The 20,917-nt window shown below is 39.0% G+C and overlaps 1 protein-coding gene and 1 pseudogene across 3 annotated transcripts in view; one reads left to right on the plus strand and one right to left on the minus strand.

Annotated features, from left to right (window-relative positions):
* QRFPR (pyroglutamylated RFamide peptide receptor) overlaps positions 1–20,917 on the plus strand; it is a 208,335-nt gene that overhangs the window by 154,421 nt on the left and 32,997 nt on the right. The window lies entirely within an intron of this gene.
* On the minus strand, positions 18,352–19,344 carry LOC140513944 (hsc70-interacting protein pseudogene; annotated as a pseudogene).

A 20,917-nucleotide genomic window follows, 5' to 3' on the forward strand; every position in this document is an offset into this window, starting at 1 on the left:
TCATATACTGCAACTTGTTCAGCCATTCCCCAGTTGATGGGCATCCTCTTGATTTCCAATTTTTGGCCACAACAAAGAAAGCTGCTATAAATATTCTTATACATACATGTGGGACCCTTTCCCATTTTCATCATCTCTTGGGGATACAGTCCTAGAAGCAATATCGCTGAGCCAAAAGGTATGCACATTTTTGTAGCCCTTTGGGCATAGTTCCAAATTGCTCTCCAGAATGATTGGATCAGCTCACAGCTCCACTAATAATGAATGAGTGTTCCAACTCTCCCACATCTTCTCCAACATTTACCATCTTCCTGTTTTGTCATGTTAACCAATCTGATAGGTGTGATGTGGATCTCAGAGTTGTTTTGATTTGCATCTCTCTAATCAATAGTGATTTAGAGCATTTCTTCATATGACTATAGATAGCTTTAATTTCTTCCTCTGAAAACTGCCTGTTCATATTCTTTGACCAATTATCAGTTGGGGAATTGTATTCTTGTACATGTGACTCAGTTCTCTATATATTTTAGAAATGAGATCTTTATCACAGACACTAGTTGCAAAAATTCTTTCCCAGTTTTCTGCTTCCCTCCTAATTTGGTTGTATTGAGTTTGTTTGTGCAAATCTTTTCAATTTAATGTAATAAAAATTATCCACTTTGCACTTCATAATATTCTCTATCTCTTGTTTGATCAAAAATTTCTCCATTCTCCATAAATCTGACAAATATACTATTTCTTGCTCCTCTAATTTGTTTGTAGTATCAGTCTTTATACCTTGATCATGTATCCATTTGGACTTTGTTCTTGTGTATGGTGTCAGCCATTGATCTATGCCCAGTTTCCACCATGCTGCTATTCAGTTTTTCCAACAATTTTTGTCAGACAGTGAGTTCTTATCCCAGAAGCTGGGGTCCTTGTGTTTATCAAACAGTAGACTGCTACATTCATTCACTACTGTGTCTTGGGTACCTAACCTAGTCCTACTCTTTTCCATTCTTGACCATCATACTTATTTATGCTCAAATGATTTATTTTATAATCCTGGACACGATGCATCCTACCATTTGTCCTACTGCCCCCAATAGCATTTCCATTTTAGCTGCCCCTTTGACTTGAATTGTGTTCAAGGTCAAGTAAAAAACCACAAAACCTCAGGAACTCTGGGTAATCTGCCAGGCTCCAGACAGGTTCCTTGTTTCCATGGCAATAAATATTTGGGTGGGGGCAAGGCCAGGTTACATGTTAAAGGAAAACAAACTGTGGTATATTAATGCAATGAATATCATTGTGACTTAAAAACCAAGTGAGGAATTCTGAGAAGTAATACAGTAGGAAATAAGCATATCCAAAGCAATATACCCAATGAGTACAGTAATGTACCCAAATATGACCCCAAAATGAAATCAAATACATGGTTAATTATGGTCAGTCTCAGTCCTAGAGAACTGATGATAGTACAAGCATTTGTCCTCTAAATAGAGCATTTAGGTGCTACAGATGGGAAATATGGCATGCAATGTCAGAAATAGTTACAGTTAGTTGATTTTGCATTGCTGTCCTTTGTTATAAGGGAAGATTCAGTTGGGGAGGGTATTGTTCAGGGGAAATGACTATATTGTAAAAACAAGAGCAAGGGTGAATTAAGCAAAAAAAAAAAAGTCCCTGCTACGTTCTAGGTACTGGAAATATAAAGGCAAAAGTCAGCTTACATGCCCATAAGGGGCCAATATGTACATATATAAGTACATACAACCTATGCATCTACATCTACATAAAAGTTTGGGGAGAGGAGCATTAGAAGCTTGATGGATCCAGAAAGATTTCATATATGTATTGCTTGAGCTGAGTCTTGAAGAAAACCAGATATTCCAAAAGGAGACTATGAGGAGGAAGTGTTATTTCAGGCAAGAGAAACAGCCAGTGCAACACCAGTGTGTGAAATATCAATTTAGCCACCTTTCTCTTGAGTGTAGACCACTCACAGAGACCATTTATAGACTTCTGGGTGGAATAGTGGACCTGTGTGATGGGCATGTGTGTGTTCTCTTCAGTTTTATGGGAGTATTTTGTGGGAGATGCCTGTTCTTCATTAGAGTTTCATTACTGAAGATGGTTTATTCCTAGCTCACCCATAAAGTCAATTTGAGTTGACTCAAGTCGCCAATAAGTTAATTTTCATTGCTGGTGTAGAAGAGATGGGCTTTAGAAAGCAGATTTTTTTTAAAAAAAGTATAAGCTATGTTTACCCTGTCTTATGTTAATGGTTCCCTAATTGGGAGTTTGTGGGGCTCTCTGATTAGAAAGTGCTAAATGCAGTATCTCATGTGCAAGCTAACGTGCAGTGCTTTTTATCCACATGTATTAATTTTCAGAAAGTTAAATTAACTGTGGAAAAATACATTCTTTCTGGATTCAGATAGAGTAACTAATACAACTAATCAAATTCTATTTAAAGCAGTGTAAAAATGAAGTTTTTTCTAGTTTAGGTATTTAAACACTAACTCAGTGCCTATTTAGAGATTCCCACAGTCATGGCTGGGAACCACTGAAGGTTTAGGAAACATTTAAACTCTCACTAGTGACTCTTTTAGGTAGGGTTTTGTCCTATGATCTTAATGCTCTCCCTCATGCAATACTGTTCACTGCAGAAATTCCAATTCTGATTGTGAAATCATGGAGAAAGAAATGGACTGCTATTTTTTCCTCTAATGAACCGTAAGGAGCCCTTTTAGAAAAAAAAAATCAAACATAACACCTGAAGGCACTTAACCTGCCATTAATAGCCTTAAGTTTTCCAAAACATTTAACAGAGTTATAGCATTTAATTGTTCTCTCTCCTTGCGTTTGTCAAAAAATAAATTAACCATTCTCCAGACCTCACTGAAAAGTGAGATGGTTGAGGGATAAACTCATTTTGGTATAATTGAAAACCTCTGGATTTGCAGGCAGAGTCCTGGCTCTGGTCTTTCCTACCTGTATGATGACCTTAGAAAAGTTCACTTCCTTCTTGGTATCTCTTCTTCATCTATAAACTCTTTGACAGATTGGTCTCTAAGGTCCTTTCCAACTCTCAACATTCTAGAATGCTGTAGTATGATCCTATGGAATTCTATGATGTTTCAGGTCCCATTCAGTTTTGAAATGTTCTTTGACTCCGCTCCACTCTTACTCGATATTCTCCATGACTGACTATTTAATAGATCTTAAAGTTACACATTCCACTCTCACACAGGCGTTAACCTTCATGTCACCACCCTTAAGTTTTAAAAGAGCAAAGAAGGGAATAGAATTTATCTACCACTTCTGGAAAAATGAATGGTATAAGCTGAGCATTGTAAGACACCTGAGGTCGACTAATTTCCCCTCTACTGTCCCTCTTTCCCACCTCCTGGTCTAACATTTCGGGTCTTTAATAGAAGTAGTATAAGACTAGAGAGACAATCTAATGCATTATAAAACAAATATATTAATCACTGTTTTCTTGGTTGGTTGTTGTCCTTCTTTCTTGAAGAGGACCAAAATGACATCACCATAATAAAGTCAAGTTTCAACGTGTCCAGCTGTGGCTGATCAGACCAATATGAGCTTGGAATGCTCTGCATAGATTGGGCACAGATAGTCTGTGTGAACATTTGGTGTGGATACTCCAAATTTGTTCATTCTACATTTCTTTCACACTGTTTCAATTCTGCTTTGCTCATAGAGTACAGCACCCTGTGTGATGTGGGCATGCCATGCTGAGTGGTCCTGTGCCAGTGTCTCCCAAGTTGCACAATCAAATCCATAGTTCTTGAGAGAGACCTTGAGAGTGTCCTCATCTTGGGTTTTCCTTTCCTTTCCTTTCCTTTCCTTTCCTTTCCTTTCCTTTCCTTTCCTTTCCTTTCCTTTCCTTTCCTTTCCTTTCCTTTCCTTTCCTTTCCTTTCCTTTCCTTTCCTTTCCTTTCCTTTCCTTTCCTTTCCTTTCCTTTCCTTTCCTTTCCTTTCCTTTCCTTTCCTTTCCTTTCCTTTCCTTTCCTTTCCTTTCCTTTCCTTTCCTTTCCTTTCCCCTCAAACCTACTGCACTCTGAAACTGGGACTCCAATGGGCCCCTGCCTACGGGCTCCTGGCTTTACAGTGATTTTCAATAGTAACTGTTGTTGCTTCCCACCCAGCCTGATATCTTTCTTTTTCTTGACCTCATTAAAGGGGCCATGCCATGGCTACCTCTCAAACAGGCTTATTCAGTGAATAGGCGTTGCCTCACCCTAAGTGAGTACCTGCAAAGACCTTGGCCTAAAGGGCCCAAGGACTCCCAGTGCATCCTGGATCATCTCCAGTCATCCTGATGAATATCTGGTCACTGGATTCAGATGGCTCTGGAGGAGAAGGGAGGCTGGTGACCTGCACAGCCCTCCCTCACTCAAAACCAAGTCAAGTGCAAGCCATGTCATCATTTCTTTGATGGCATGGTCTTCTTCGGCAACGAAGGATGAACACACACGAACCTATAGCACTTTGAAGCTGGTACACCAATGGGCCCCTGTCCAAGGACTCTTCTGGCTTTCACACACCTCCCTCACTCAAAGGAAAATCAAGTGCAAGTCATGTCATCATTTCTCTGATGGTATGATTTTCTTCAGCAACAAAAGATGAACACAGTCCTGTGATTGCCTGCCCCATGTGAGTTCTCCATAAAATAGTCTTTTTGGCAAGCGTACATCTTGCATTCAAACAATACGGCCAGCCCATTGGAGTTGCGCTGTCTGAAGCATAGTTTGAATGCTTGGCAGTTTAGTTTGAGCAAGGACCTTATTCTGGTCTGGTGTCTGGTACCTTATCCTGCCAGGTGATCTTCAGAATCTTCCTAAGACAGTTCAAATGGAAGCTATTCTCTTTCCTGTCATGGTGCTGGTAGACTGTCCATGTTTCACAGACATACAACAATGGCTCTGTAGACCTTCAGTTTGGTAGTCAATCTAAGACCTCTTCTCTCCCATGCTTTTCTTTGGAGCCTTCCAAACACTGAGCTAGCTCTGGCAATGAGTGTGTCATCCTCATTGTCAGTGTGTACATCCCTGGAAAGTACACTATCAAGATAAGTGAACTTATCCACTGCATTCAGAACTTCTCCATTTGTTGTATACAATGGTTAAATGTATGAATGGTGTGGTGGTGTCTGATGGAGCACCTGTGTTTTCTTGGTTTTAATTATTAGGCCAAAATTAGCACAGGGAGAAGACTTTGTTGCATATTAGCTTCAATCATCTGCAAACAGAAATTCATGCACCAACACTACCACCACTTTGGTCTTGGCTTGTTAAATGCTTCCTTCTTAGAGATGGATGAACTATATTGCTGGCAAATCTTATGGAGTTCTTGTTTTTCATTTAGCAGCTTCTTAATTTCCCCATAATTTTCATCAAACACTTGGTGTTTGCAAGTGTTCTGACCCAGATGAGCAGATGCAATGTTATACACCAAATCTCTGAAAGCTGCCCAATCCTCTTCTGCTCCACTGTTGCCAACTGTGTATTGAGTCAACTTTCCCTCTAAATCAGCAACACGCTATTCATCCTCAGAGAAGAGCTCTAATTTGTTGACATTAATTCTTCAGGTAGTCATTTTACCTTGGGGATGGCACTTTTGATGAATGAAAATATTTAGCTTGGGGAGGATAAGTCTATGATCAGTCCAGCACTCTGCATCACACATTGCCTTCGTCAGTCTCACATCTTGTCTGTCTCTTCTCCTTCCAATCATATAATCTATTAGTTGCCAATGTTTGCTGAGAGGGTGCATCCATGAAGTTTTATTGCATTTAGGTAAATGGAAAACAGTGTTGGTGATGAGAAGGTCAGGTGATGCAGAAATCTTCAGCGGTAAATGACCATTACCATTTCTGTTTCCAACTCCATTCCTCCCTAGGACTCCCTGCCAAGTCTGGTAGTCTGAGCCTACTCTAGCATTAAAGTCACTCAGAATTATAAACTTGTCCTCTTTTGGCACATTGATGATAAAGTTCTCTAGGACTTCATAAATTTTTTCTTTGACCTTATCAGGGTTCATCATGGTGGGAGTATAGGCACTAATAATGGTGGCATGACATTTTCCTGTGAGAGGCAATCACATTGTCATGAGCCTGTAATTCACTCCTTTTGACAGGCATACCAACTTGCTGACTAGATTAATTTTGATTGCAAAACCTATGCCAGCTTCACAATGCTCCCCTTCACTGCAGCCACTCTGGAAAAAATCTATCCAGCTCCAACTTCAGTAAGCTGGCTTTCATTTGCCATCTTTGTTTCACTCAGGGCTGCTATTTGGATGCGATGCCTGTTGAGTTCTTTTGCAACAAGAGCAGTTCATTTTTCATTCTACTGGTTTTTGTGTTGTCTATAAGTGTGTGCACTCTCCATGTGCTGCTGGTCAGTGGAATCATCTTTGCAGATGTTTTTGTACATTTTTTTGTTTTTTGACCACAGAGTGGGATTTCCCACCTGCCACAATAATCAGGACACGGTTGGTTTCTACAGAACACTGAACTGGACATGAGAGAATTAAGAATTTAGAAAAGACACAGCCACTGGATCTTAAATTCTCTCAGAAGTTATAGAATCTTAGGGGAATCTTGGAGGATATTTAGTTCATCCAATTATCTCTCATAGAATTACAGAACCATAAAGTTGCCAGGGATATCTGAGGTCATCAAAATCAACATTGTCCTACATAGAAATTGTGACTTCAGAAATTGTCATCCAAACTGTAGCACAAGAACTCTAGTTGGTCAATCAGTCATCAAGAATTCATTATGTATTCACCATGTGCCAGGCACTATGAACTGGGGTAACAACAAAGGCAAAAGATAGTTTCTGTCCACAAGGAGCTTAGAGTCTAATGGGGGAGATAGCATGCAAATCACTAAGTATAAACAAAAGACATGGGAGGTAAACTCAAGGGAAGGCATTACTACAAAATCACAGAACTCAAGAGGTGCTGGGAACTTTAGTGAGTCCACCCCCTTTCCCCCAAGGAATACACGAAGGAATCCATATCAAATTGTCATCTGTCCTCTGCCTGAAGATTTCTGAGGAGAGAAAAGTTGCCTCTGCTGAGATATTCTATTTCGATTTTTGATGGATGTTATTGATAGGAAGTTCATCCTGACATTAAGTTTTAATTGGCTGTTTTGCACCTTCCACCTTTCATTGTTCCTTGCTCTGCACTCTGGGTCATGCAGAACAGGGTGAGTCCTTCCTCCATGACAGCCTTTCAAATATGTGAATAAAAACATGAAGACTCTTAGCCTTCTCTTCTCTAGGTTAAACATGTCGATTTTCTTCACCCAGTCTTCATAACTCATGAATTCAAGGTCTTTCACTATTTTCGTTGTCCTCCTTTGGACAATGTCCAGCTTATTAACATCCTCGGTACCAGGAACTGAATGCAATTATAGTGCCTTCAATGGGAGCAGGGAAATTCATCAGGGATGAGTTTTGCATATTTGTGTATAATATCACCCTTTTTGTCTAAATCAAGTACCCTCTTTGACCTTATCTTTGTATATGGCATGAAATAATGGTCTATACCTGTTTCCTTCCAGACTACTTTCCAGTTTTCTCAACAATTTTTGCTAAATAGTCAGTTTCTGCCTAAATAGCTGAGATGTTTAGGTATATCAAATGTAAGATTATATTACTCATTTGTTTCTGATACTCTCTGCCTAATTTATCACTACTTCTTGCTCAGTGTCAATTCTTGAGGGGTATGATTACAGCTTTGCTATATAGTTTAGATCTGGTAGTGCTAGGCCCCCATTCTTCCCATTTTTTCCATTGGTCTCCCTTGATATTGTAGACCTTTTGTTCCTTTGGATGAATTTTGTTTTTATTTTTTTCTAGTACTTAAAATAATTCTTTGGTAGTTTGGTATGGTAATGAATAATTAAACTAATTTAGGTAGTATTGTCATTTTTATTATATTGGCTCAGTCTACCCAGGAGCAATGAATATTTCTGTAGTTAATTAGATGCGTCTTTATTTATAAGAGTATTTTGTAACTGTGTTTATTTAGTTCCTGTGTGTCTTGGCAGGCAGACTCTCAAGTATTTTATACTATCTGTAGTTCAAATTGAATTGCTCTTTTTAACTCTTTCTGCTGGATTACTTGGTAGTAAACAGAAACAATGATGATGATGTGTTGGCTTATTTAACATTTTGTAATTGCTTAAGTTAATTGTTTTCATTAGGGTTTTTAGTTGAGTCTAAGTAAACCATCATATATGAAAAAGAGATTGTTGTGTTTCCTTTTTGCCTACATTTATTCCTTCAATTTCTTTTTCTTCTTTGATTACCAGAGCTAGCATTTCTAGTATAATATTGAAGAGTTACGGCTTTGGAAGTTTTCTATGAGTTGTTAAATTTCTTTTTCTAAGAGAGAATTATGTGTTCCATTCCCTGCCCGTCTAATCTGCATAATATAGATTTTTTGAAATATTCATCGATTTTATTTTCAGATTCATTCACATATAGTCTGGCAAAAATAGTTTCTAATAATTGCTTTTTGTCTCCTTAGTTGTGAATTCATCTTTCTCATTTTTTATACTACAAATTTGGTTTTCTTCTTTTTCTTTTTTTTAATTTAATTTTTCATTTTTAACACAGTTCATATCACATAAAACAATTCCAACTTTTGGTCAGGTGATACATCTTCTTAAAGCATTTACAATATAGACCACAAAAGAATTTTTTAAAAAACATTAACCAACTGAGACACAAATAATATTTACGTATGCTAACTTCACAAGCCCTTGACCTAATTGTCTCCACAGTATTACTAAGAATTAAAGGACCCTAACTTATTGTTATTGGTCTAAAGTCTTAAGGCTAATAGCTTAATTTTAGACTTAACCTCAGATGTTCCCCTACCAACATTCTATAATTTAACAGATCTGGTATTAAGCTTACAAACCTTTTGACTATAGGAAATTGCCACTAAAGGTAGGGACATTGCAGGGAGCCAATATCTCCCCAACTTCAAGTCAATTCCAGGTAGGACTTAATTGTCAACTTGCATTCAGTCAGGCTTAAAGTTTTCCAGGTGTCAGTGGGGAAATTGAGTCAGGAGAATCCTACCTCAGCCCAGGCTGAACAGGCTCTCTCCCACCCTTCCCATGAGATCATCTTTTTCAGTTCATACCAGCATCTCACAGGCTTACTGGCATCATGGACTGGAGGCTCAGATAGCCTTTCTTGCTATACATACCTGGATTTAGACTCAGAAGAACAGTTACTTAATAGTCCATAGCATCTTAAAATAGCAAGTGTCAATAACCAGGTTTCAAATATGACTATAATTTCACTTTGGCTAAGGAACATTTTTTGAGGCAAGTCTTAAGTGACTTACATGCCTTTCTATACATGTTCTAGTTCCTGATTAAATAGCAATCATAAAATCAAATTTACCATTAAAACCTTAACTTCTCCAACCATGCCAAATTTTACCCAAGGTTACCTGTCTCTAGGAAATTTAGACTGAAATTCTTTTCCCCAAACTAAAGATGTCTTTGATTTATTCTCAGTAATTAATTTGGTCAATTGTTTTAATACTAATTGCTTTTAATTCACTTTGTAACATGTCCATTTTTTCTCTCCATCACTCCCCTCCCCCCACTTCTTAATACCTTGAATTCTGATGACCCCTTCCCTCAATGTTCCCTCCCTTCTATCACACTCCACCCTTCCCTTATCCCCATCTTCTCTCTTTTTCTTGTAGGGCAAGATAACTGTCTATGCCCCATTCCCTGTATTTCTTATTTCCTAGTTATATGCAATAAAAATTCTCAACATTCATTATTAATACTTTGAATTCAAACTTCTCTCCCTCTCTCCCTCCCCATCCCCACTGAGAAGGCAACCAATTCAGTACAGACTAAATATGTGGCGTTTTGCAAAAGACTTCCATAATAATCATGTTATGTTATACTAACTATATTGTCCTCTATCCTACTCTATCCCCCCTTATTTTTTTATGTTTTTATTCCCTCATTTGACCTTGTCCCTTCCCAAAAGTGTTTATTTCTAGTCACTCCTTTCTCCCATTTGTCCACCCTTCTATCATTCACCTCACCCCACTTGTCACCTCCTCTTCTACTTTACTGTAGTGTAAGATAGATTTTCACATCAAATTTAATGAGCATGTTATTCCCTCCTTCAGCCATATGTGGAGAGAATAGCTGCACTTTTCCCTTCTCCCCTTCTCCCTTTTTTCCTCTACCGAACAAGATTTTTCTTATCTCTTTTATGAGTTATAGCCTGCCCCATTCCATTCCTACTTTTCTCCTTCCATTATTTTTGTGTGGATATTATCTCTTCTGATTCAACACCATCTGTACTTTCTGTTTATATGTGTGTGTGTGTGTGTGTGTGTGTGTGTGTGTGTGTATACAATCCCTCAACCTACCCAAATACTGAGAAAAGATTCAAGACTTCTAAATATTTTCTTTCCATGTAGGAATGGAAACAGTTCAGCTTTGGAAAGTCTTTTATGATTTCTCTTTCTTGTTTACCTTTTCATGCTTCTCTTGATTCTTGTATTGAAAATTCAAATTTTCTATACATCTCTGGTCTTTTCATCAATATGAATGTTTCAAAGTCCTCTCTATCTTTGAATGACCATTTATTCCCTTGAAGTATTATACTCAGTTTTGCTGGGTAGGTGATTCTTGGTTTTAATCCCAGTTCTTTTGACTTCTGGAATATCCTGTTCCAAGCCCTTCAATCCCTTAGTGTTGAAGCTGCCAGATTCTGTGTTATTCTGATAGTATTTCTACAATACCTGAATTGTTTCTTTCTAGCTGCTTGAAGTATTTTCTCCTTGATCTGGGAACTCTGAAATTTGGCCACAATATTGCTAGGAGGTTCTCTTTTCAGGTCTCTTTCAGGAAGTGATTGGTAGATTCTTTTAATATTTATTTTGCTCTCTGGTTCTAGAATATCAGGGCAGTTTTCCTTGATAATTTCATGGAGGATCACGTCTAGGCTCTTTTTTTGATCATGGTTTTCAGGTAGTCCCATAATTTTTAAATTGTTTTTTGTGGATCTATTTTTCAGGTCAGTTGTTTTTCCAATGAGATGTTTCACATTATCTTCTATTTTTTCAAACTTTTGGTTTTGCTTTTTAACTGCTTAGTTTATCTCATAGTCATTCATTTCCCTGAATTCAGTTCTCTCTTTCAATGAATTATTTTGTTCAGTGAGCTTTTGAACCTTCTCCTCCATTTGGCTAATTCTACTTTTAAAGCCTCCTTCTCCTCATTGGCTTTTTGGACCTCTTTTTCCAATTGAATTAGCCTCTTTTTAAAGGTGTTATTTTCCTCAGTATTTTTTTGGTTCTTCTTTCGTAAGCTGCTAACTTGTTTTTCAGGTTCTTCTATTTCCTGAACCCAGTTTGACTTCCCTTTGGAGGCCCTGGAGGCAGGGGTCTTGACTTCCTCTGACAGTATGCCTTGTTCTTCCTCATCCAAAAGGATGGGAAGAGACACCTGTTCACCAAGAAAGTAACCCTTCTATGGTCTTATTTTTTTCCCTTTTTTAGGCATTTTCCCAGCCAGTTATTTGACTTTGGAGTTTCCTCTCCACACCCATCTTGCCTCCAGTTCCACCAAACCAACACTGAGGGCTGAGATTCAGATGAGTTGCTCCAATCCCCCAGGGGTTTTAGTTAGGGCAGGGCTGCTATTCAATGTGAGATTAAGATCAGCTGCTCAGGTGGAGGCAGGGCTGCCACACAGGGCTCAGTTCGCTTAGGGGCTTTACAATGAGGCCTTCAACAATGGATGCAGGCTGCAGGGTTAGGGTTAGGGTTAGGGTTAGGGTTAGGGTTAGGGTTAGGGTTAGGGTTAGGGTTAGGGTTAGGGTTAGGGTTAGGGTTAGGGTTAGGGTTAGGGTTAGGGTTAGGGTTAGGGCTTAGGGTTAGGGTTAGGGTTAGGGTTAGGGTTAGGGTTAGGGTTAGGGTTAGGGTTAGGGTTAGGGTTAGGGCATTTAGGGTTAGGGTTAGGGTTAGGGTTAGGGTTAGGGTTAGGGTTAGGGTTAGGGTTAGGGTTAGGGTTAGGGTTAGGGTTAGGGTTAGGGTTAGGGTTAGGGTTAGGGTTAGGGTTAGAGTGCATTTAGGGTTAGGGTTAGGGTTAGGGTTAGGGTTAGGGTTAGGGTTAGGGTTAGGGTTAGGGTTAGGGTTAGGGTTAGGGTTAGGGTTAGGGTTAGGGTTAGGGTTAGGGTTAGGGTTAGGGTTAGGGTTAGGGCGCATTGAATAGGCCTGTTTTAGAAGTAGTCAGGACATGGCCCCTTTAATGAGACCAAGAAAAAGATAGACATCAGGCTGAGAGGGAAACAGCAACAATTTCTACTGATAATCACTCCAAAGCCAGGAGAGCCCAGAAGAGCCCTTGGCAGGGGCCCATTGGCGTCCCATGAGAGTGCAGTAGGTTTAAGGTCTTGAGAAAGGAAAATATAGGATGGGATATGACAGGGCAGAGCAGGGTAGGAGAGGAAGGGAAACTAGTCAGTAAAACTCAAGTCAACTGGGCATCATTTGGCCATCCAAATTTACCTTCCTTTGGAGAAGAGAAGGAAGGGAGGGGGAGGCAGACAGGAGAGGAGGACTGAGTTACCCAGTTATCTGGATCCCCATTCAGCCAGCTGCGTCTACTCACAGGATTGTATTTCTTCATCATTGCCAAAGAAGACCATGCCATCAGAGAAATGATGACATGATTTGCACTTGACTTTGTTTTGAGTGAGGGAGGACTGTGCAAGGTCACCAGCCTCACTTCTCCTCCAGAGCCATCTGAATCCAGTGAACAGATAGTCATCAGGATAATTTGTTATTTGGCCCACCAATTCTTTAGGATTTAATTTCCAATTAATTTTAAATCTTTCCTTTAAAGGTCTTTTATCGAATGTAATTTTTATTGCGTTATAGTTAGTAAAAACATATTTAATATTTCTGTTTTTCTGTATTTGTTTATGAGGTTTTAATGCCATGATACATGGTGTGTTTTTGTGAATGTGCTGTACACAGATCAAAACAGGTATACTCCTTTTTATTCCCATTCCGTATTTTCCAGAGGTCTAGCATATCTAATTTTTCTAAAATTCTATTTGCATCTTTAACTCCTTTTTAATTTATTTTTTGGTTTGATCTAGTTCTTAGAGAAGTAAATTAATATCCTGTGGTATTATAGTTTTAGTATTTATCCTTCTATCTCATTTAATTTTTCCTTTGAGAATTTAGATGTTATGCTATTTAGTGTATATGCACTTAGTATTGATATTAATTCTTTTTCTTTGGCAACTTTCAGCAAAATGTAGCTTCCCTACTTATCTCTTTTATTCAGGTTTACTTTTGCTTTGTCTGCAGTTATGATTGCTATACCTGCTTTTTAAAATTTAAGCTAAAGCAAATAGATTCAGCTCCAGCCCCTTACTTTAACTTTGCATGTATCTTTCAGTTTCAAGTGCATCTCTTGTAAGCAACATATTGTTGGAATTTGGTTTCTAATCAATTCTGCTATCATATTCTATTTATGTGTAAGTTTATTCTCATCCACAATTATAAAGGCCATATATTTCTCTTTTTTTGTTCTCTTTTACTTATCTTCTTTTTCCCCTGCCCCACTCTGAGAGTCTATTTTGTTCCTGAGTCTTGCCTCTCTTAATCTACTCTTCCTCTGAATCCTCTCTTTTCCCTTAACCCTTTTCCTTTTTCTTATGATTATATTGTTATTTTTCTTGTTGAGTAAGATGTATTTCTGTACCTAACCGTGTATGTGTGTATATTCTTCCCTCCTTGAACCAGTTTAAATGGGAGGTAGGTTCAAGCATTACCCAATCCCTACACTCACTGTCCCATTCTTGTTTTATAAACTCCTCTTTGGGTGTCTCATTTTGTGAGATAATTTTCTTCATTCTTCCTCTCCATCTTTCCTTCTCCCAATGAATTCCTCTTTCTGATACATTCCGTTATTCTTCTGAGATCATCCAAACACAACAGAATCAGAACTGGACTTTCCTCTCTAATTGAACTCCCTCTATGATACCTGGTAATACAAAATTCTGGAGGATTACATGTATCATCTCCCCAGAGAAAGTACATAAAAAGTTAAATTTATTTATTCCCTAAGATTTCTCATTCAGGTTTACCTTTTTATGCCTCTCTTTACTCCTGTATTTGTAGGCAAAATTTCCTAATCAGCTTCAGTTTATTTTTTCAACAAGGAAGGCTTAGAACCCTTCTACTTCATTTAATATTCATTCCCAACCCCCCCCCCCCCTCTTACAGGATTATACTCAGTTTTCTGGATAGATTATTCTTGGTTGTAAAATCATATTTCAAACTCTCATTTCCATAATAGTGATAACTTCCAAATTTTGTCTTATCCTGATTGCGACTCCTTGGTACTAGAGTTAATTCTTTTTGACTGATTACAGCATTTCCCCCGTGACCTGGGAGTCCTTAATTTTGGCTATGTTATCCCTGGGAGTTTTTATTTTGGCATTTATTGCAGGAGGTGACTGGTGGAGTTTTAAAATTTCTGTTTTGTTTTCTGATTCTAACATATCTGATCAGTTTTCTTTTATGATTTTTAAAAAATATTCTTTGTGAGCGTTCAGGGGTTTCAGGTAGTTCAATGATTATTAAATTATCTCTTCTTGATTTGTTTTCCAGGTCAGTTATTTTTCCTATGGGATGTTTAACATTTTCTTCTATTTTTCCATCTTTTGACTTCATTTTATTATTTCCTGATGTCTCATAGTGTCATTAATTTCCATTCGGCCAATTCTCAATTCCAAGAAGGTATTTTCTTCAATTAGTTTTTTGTATCTTTTTCCAAGCCATTTTCATGTCTTTTTTTCCAAACTCTTTTCATATCTTTCTGCCTTGCTCAAGTTTCTTTTCCCGTTTTTTATAATTCTCATTTGATTTTAAAAATTATTTTAGCTCCTTTTTTCTTCTTCAAGGAATTCTTGCTGGACTTGTGTTGTTTCTTGTAAATTGTTTTGATTCCTTCTCTTCTTTTGTATTTGTGCCTTGTATTTTCCCATCACCTCTATAGAGCTTTATATGTGAGTTCTTTATTTGCTCATTCTTCCAGTCTACTACTTGACTTTGGACTTTTATGTTAGTTCTGGATTCTGCACATTTTTGAAGAGTCATGTTTCACTTGGGCTTGTCTCATCATGTCATTCTGATGCTTAGTCTTACTATAAGATTTCAATTCTCCCAAAGTGGTATGCTCTTTGGAGTTCACTGCCTTCCTGATATGAGTTCTGCAAATTCCTGACATGGATTTCAGTCTATCACTTTGTGTGTGGTGGAGAGTTTCAGCAGATTGCTACTTGACTCAACCATTATTGGCACTCTGGGAGGCTTCAGCTCAGAGTAACTCCACTTTGTTATGAAACACTCTGCTCTTTTCCTTGAGACTGGAGCCACACAGCTGCAATTTGCTTTCAGAACTTGTTCTGTGCCCCATGCACAGTTAGGGTCCAAGCTTGTGACCACTTCTCTTGGCCCTACATCTGTGATTTGGAACTGAGTGGTGGACAACAGAGCTTCCAGATAGTACCCATTCCTGTACCTAGTGCTTGCTCAGGACTCCCTTAAAATCTCTTTCTGGTGCTTTGTCTCAGCTTTCTATGGTCTCTGGGTACTGGAATGCTCTCTACCACTACTGAAGCTGCCATGTTGGCTCCTTGCAAGTCCTCACCTCAGTGTCCACATATTTCTCCATTTTACTGAGCCACCTTTCTGTGGATAAATGATATCTAGTACAGTTGTCTAGAAGTCTTGATGACTATATTAGAATAATGACTTTTTCTTGGCTTTCCCATTTAGTATTTGGTCTACTTCATTCTCTATCAGGAGTTGGGAGCCTGTGGCCTCAAGGCTATATGTGGCCCTCTAGGTCCTCAAGTGAAGTCCTTTGATTGAATCCAAACTTCACAGAACAAATCCCCTTGAAATAAATATTTGTTCTGTAAAACTTAGACACAGTCAAAAGGCCACAGCCAAGGACCTAGAAGGCCACATATGGGCTCAAGGCCACAGGTGCCCCATCTCTGCTCTAGATCTTTGTTGAGGAAGTGTAGAGGGGTGAGTTGGAGTCAAATAATTCCTCTCATGCCACCAGTCTGGTTCCCCTCTGTGCTAGATATCTCAATTTGCATGTCCCATTAATATATTCAAAATAAGACTTATGTTCTTTCACTGAGTCCTTTTTCCAGATTTCTCTGTGTTTTTTTGTTTTAAAACCACACTTTATTTGTGAAGGTGAATAGAAATATTTGATAGCTTTTATTTTTAAGCAAAAACAAAATAAAACCCAACACAGAAAACCCCTCCTTTTACATTTTTCTTTCTTATAAGGTTGTTAGTATAAGAAAAAAAAATGCCCGTCTTGGCTATTACATTGCATTCCTAGACAAATGGCGGACAAGCTTTGAATTTGCAAACAATCAGGTCCAGCACACTCTGAACATAGGCCATTTTCCCCAGATCAAGATGATATATCCAGATCCAACTGTGACAGACTTTTTGGACTGCTTAAATACAGCAAGTAAGGATTAGTAAAGCAAATGAAAAAGCTAGGACTCTGTGGTCTTCTAGTGGGACGCTATAGGGGAGAGTACACTGACTGGGAAAGTCCAACTATCTTTGCTTGAGCAAGGGTGTCGATCACTGCATCAACTATGCTGACCTCAACACCACATGCTCCATCCTGCTCAGTTACCTGGGGGACAAAGTGTCATCAGTTTACCAATGACTTATCATTTCAGGAATGTTCTATGTTCATCCTACTGCCCCAGCTACTCTTATCCTTAAAAGAAAACACATGTGTAACACACTGCCCTTCATGTTTTTAGATGGGAAACCTTGTACTAAATTTACTGTTACTTAAAAGTCAATTGAAGAAAGGAAAGAAGAGGTGGCAGCTGTAGCAAACTGAAAAGAACCGTTCCCTGCCAGAAAACAGTCGTTGAGGTCTATCATAAAATGAACAATCCTACAATGGAAAAAAGAATCACACATCTAATCTATTTATAAATCTCAGATTTACTGTAGATTTACTATATATCTACTAATCAATCTTCACTCTCTCCTTCCCCAAAATGGGAAGATTAATGCAAATATAATTTTCAAGGGATATATTTCCCAAGTAAATGACAGAAAACCAGGAACTTCCTCCCTCTGTGTTTTAGTATAGAAAAATAAGTAACACGAGTTCCTGGGGGTCTCACTGAATAAAAATGAAATTTCATGGTCAAATGAGAAGCTAAGGGCATTAGCCTATATATAGAAACAGTAGGTGTTGCATTTTACATTAAACCAAGCATTCAACAATGCTTGCACAATTAAATATACTTTGAAGAGTGGCCTTCATAAATATTAACTGTAAGTTATTTTTAGCCTAATAAAATGGAAAACAACTGAACACAGACCTCAGAGAGGGCTTGGTGTCTTGTTGTTGAGGAAAGGAAATTGATTCACATCCACAAAGAAAGAAAAGGACCCTCTTTCTTCCTTTCCCTAAAAAGAAATACAAACTATTACAGTGACATATGACAGAAGAGGAGCCAAGATTACAGGGTAGTGAGCCTGTCTCACAGAAGCATTCCCAATTCACATGCCCTCATCTCAAGGCAGGGTTTGATTGTATATTTCCTTCCCACAATGCCATAGGAGAGAACACCTGGGAACACTGCCATAGCCTTCACTGCAGGCAGTTTCAGTCTCTGTCCAAGTACTTACTGTATCATTGGTGGTCCCACATTTGGTTTTGCCATCAAAAAGAAGGGTGTTTTTAAAGTGCATCAGAATTTTAAAAAAATTTAAAAAACCCCCAATAGGCATGAAACCATTCCAAATTTTACATGGTTTCATGAGGAATGTTCACCTCTCCCTGATTAGACCAATTTTCCACCATGACTGGATAAGAATCTTTAATATGATTAACTTTTTCCTCACCCTGAAATCTAATCAAGCCCAAGTGAAAGCCAAAGTGATTAGTAAAGAAAAATAAATTAATGACTATCTTTCTTTTCTCTTTTAAGTAATTTAAAAGTTTTGGAAGAGGCTTTTATGTTTCTATAGTTTGTAATTCAGAGTAAGACAACATTACCTGACTGACTAATAGCCAACCAATCACTGAAAAATGGTCCTGTTGCATTTGGGGCAGAGGAAGAGAGGGAGAGGGAGATGATCTTCCAAACGCCCCAGTTTTCTTCACCGAGTCAGAGGTACATTTGGTTTAAATTATTGCGAGGTCCATTAAGTGATCTGGGCTGTTTTTTCCATCAGCAAGGACTTTATTTGTTAAAAGGGCCTTAATGCTTGACCTCCAAATTTGGCTCACAATTTGCCGTTGAGATTCCAAACCTGAGTTGCTCTGATATTTGGAGAGGTTTGCAGAATTCTGTGACACATCCTGGAACACCACCATCACTTCTGGGTCCTGCAAACACTTCCATGTCACGAAGAATCTTATTGAGCCCTAGCATTCCTCCCATGCCAGACATGGCCCCTCCCATACCAAGAATGCCTCCAAAGCTCCCAGGCATACCTCCAGGAAAACCCGGAAAAGAGCCAGACTGGGCTCCCAAACTTCACGGTGCTTTTTTGCCCCGTTGGAAGCGCTCACATTCCCCCCGAACCTTCTTCACCCTTTCTAACCTTTCTTTGATCTTTGCTAGTCTCCTTTTCTTTCGCGTTTTCTCTGCTGCTCAGTAATCTTCTGGGCCCTCGGATGGACTCCTTCAGAACTGCACTGGCATCTTCATCACAGTCCTATTTGCAAGCCCTGATAGGTTCTTCCCAGTGGCCGAGACATCTGCCGGTTTCCTCGTTAGTTGGACTGTGCGGAGTCCTGGTTTATTTCCATTGGTCGGTCACAGTCTCTAATAACAGCGTTGGGCTTGTGCAGTTTTATAAAGTTATGACTCTCTTAGCATAGAAAATGGCCAAACAGATATTTGGTTTGATGGCCTCTGTGGGTAATTGAAGGTCAACACTAGTGAGGGCGTCAGTGGCTGCCTGATCCATCATCTCATTCGTTATCTGGGCAGTTTCATCTCCCATTTTCTGAGAGGAGTCTGTATCTGCTTCAAATACTCCTTCGTTATCAATCTCGACGTCACTTTCCTCACTCTTGAGCTCTTCAAATTTAGGGGATTTCTGTGTGGTTTTTTTTTCAGTCCTTTTCTTTTTGACGTTTTCTTCTGATTTCCCTTTATGTGGAACACATGGGATTTTATCATCCATACTCTTCACACCGAGGAACGGCAGCTCGCCCATGTGCTGAAGGCCTGGGTCCTGCCAGCAGAACCTAATGAAGGTCTGGTGCTTGCTAAGCTGTCCAAATTCATGCGGAGCGGAGGTTAGGGGTCGGGTCTGGGCAGCGGAGACCGAGGCTGGGGTGGCAGAGGCTGGAACAGCGGCCTCTCAGAGGAGATGGAGAAGGTGGGAAGGCAGACGTGCCACGTGAGAGTGGACTGAGTCGGAGACAGCAGATCCAGACTTCCCTCTTTTTGTCTTTGTTACACAGGTTCGCAATCGCAGAGTTATCTTGGATGGTTCCCTTTATCTCATTATCAGGTCTTGCCAGTTTACTCCATCCTTGCCATGATATCCCCTTCTCTCCACTCACATAGCCCCCACCGTAGTTCAGGCCCCCATTATCTTTTACCTGAACGTTCACAGGTTTCCTTATTTCAGTGGTTGCCTTATTTAATACATTTTCCATATAGCTGCTAAAATAAACTCCCTGAAACACAGATATAGCCATATTCATCTTCTCACAAATTCTCAGAGTTTCACCCTTGCCCCCAAGATAAAATACAGGGTTACTGTAAGTACTAAGTGAGATAATGTGGGCCAACTTTAATGTAATAAATATCAGTTATTATGATCATTTATATCCCCTCCTCTCCTCAAACTACTTTGCATTTGCACACAGCATATCTGTGAATATGTAACACATCCATGTTCATTCATTAAGGTTGTACCTTCAGTAGGGTGTTGAAGGTAGAGAATATTTTATTTTTTCTTTCAGTATGCCCAAATACCTCACACTTATCTATGCTTAATTAAAATCCTTTGAATTTGATAGAATAAGATCTATCCAAAAGCAATTGTTTCCTGGTCACATAATGAGCTCTCCAGCACCAGAGCTGTTTTCTCCCAGACTTATGGACAATTTGACTAGATTCTTACATTCATCAGAGTATTGGGATGCATGCTTTCTAAGAGTTTCTTCCAGATCTCATATTCTTTGTCCCTGTAATATATTTAAAAAGTCTATCTAATGGGAACCCTTGAAATGACATGTAAAACACTTTGTTACTTCAGCTATTCTTAGGTAAGGGTTAGGTAAAGGTGTTTCACAAGCCTAACAAAGAAAAGGGATCAGACAATGAGATGTAAACCTCACTGTAGCAATTCAGCTTACCTAGGTGATGCTTTGCCAAGGTATAAATGAGTCCCTTGAATGAATAAGAAAAAAGCAGTGCCATAGCATCTAAATAGACTACATTTCACCTGATCTTTAAAAATCAGTCCAGAAGATGGATGTGAAGGAGAAGCCAGTTCATGGTGTAGGGTAGAATGCATATGGAGCTTTAGAAAGAGAAACAGAAGATGGAGGAGTAGAGGGACAGACTTTTAGAAACTTCCCTCCATAGTCCATAAAATCCCTGTAAAAAATGACTCTAAACAAATTATAGAGCAGCAAAAGCCACAAAATGACAGAATGAAAGAGATTTTCAGACTAAGACAGCCTGAAAGGCTGACAGGAAAGGTCTATTGCACCAGGTACAGAGCAGAGTGCAGCCTGGCTTTGGCTGCAGAGTGGCAAGGACAGGACTGGAACAGGCTTCAGGGGGCA

The sequence above is a fragment of the Notamacropus eugenii genome, chromosome 7 (assembly GCF_028372415.1).
Source record: "Notamacropus eugenii isolate mMacEug1 chromosome 7, mMacEug1.pri_v2, whole genome shotgun sequence".
Classification (NCBI taxonomy): Eukaryota; Metazoa; Chordata; class Mammalia; order Diprotodontia; family Macropodidae; genus Notamacropus; species Notamacropus eugenii.